Source organism: Condylura cristata, unplaced genomic scaffold, assembly GCF_000260355.1.
Source record: "Condylura cristata isolate star-nosed mole 26May11 unplaced genomic scaffold, ConCri1.0 scaffold00002, whole genome shotgun sequence".
Lineage (NCBI taxonomy): Eukaryota > Metazoa > Chordata > Mammalia > Eulipotyphla > Talpidae > Condylura > Condylura cristata.
This window is the reverse complement of record NW_004567103.1, coordinates 586,432-586,932: the sequence shown is the minus strand read 5'-3', so window position 1 is coordinate 586,932 and position 501 is coordinate 586,432. Positions and strand designations below refer to the sequence as shown.

At 72.7% G+C, this 501-nt stretch overlaps 1 protein-coding gene across 1 annotated transcript in view; it reads right to left on the bottom strand.

Annotated features, from left to right (window-relative positions):
- COL6A3 (collagen, type VI, alpha 3) overlaps window positions 1-501 on the bottom strand; it is an 83,985-nt gene that overhangs the window by 1,223 nt on the left and 82,261 nt on the right. The gene's annotated exons all lie outside the window — the stretch shown is intronic.

The window sequence follows — 501 nt, the reverse complement described above, 5'->3', positions numbered from 1 at the left end:
GCGCCCCACGCTGTGCTGACCCCCCCAGGCCCGGCCACCAGCAGACGGGCGCACCAGACGCGCGGAGGACGCTCATCAGACGGGAGCGGGTGACCTGGCTGCGGCCCCGACCCGCTCCCCGCCCGCCCTCCCGAGGTCTCCGCCCCCGGCGCCCCTCAGGCTCTGGAGACCCCCGGTTCCCCCACAGGAACAGCCGTGGAGCAGCAAGCAGAGGCTCAGGGCGGGTGCTGGTTCGATTCCACCACGCTTACTGGCCACACCACCTGACCACGTGCCCGGCTCCCACGGACCAGCCCCACCTGGCCACGAGCCCAGGCGCCCGGGGTGACAGCAGACTCACGAGACGCCAGCAGACGTGTCGAGTGTTTGGGGGTGACCGAGCTGCCTGGCGGCCCCAGCAAAGCTCAAGGCAAGCTCTCGCCGTGCGCTGGGACTCGCGGGGGTCGGCCCCACCCGACTGCCGGCCCCAGCGTGCGTTCTAGGGCCGCTGGGGAAATGGAC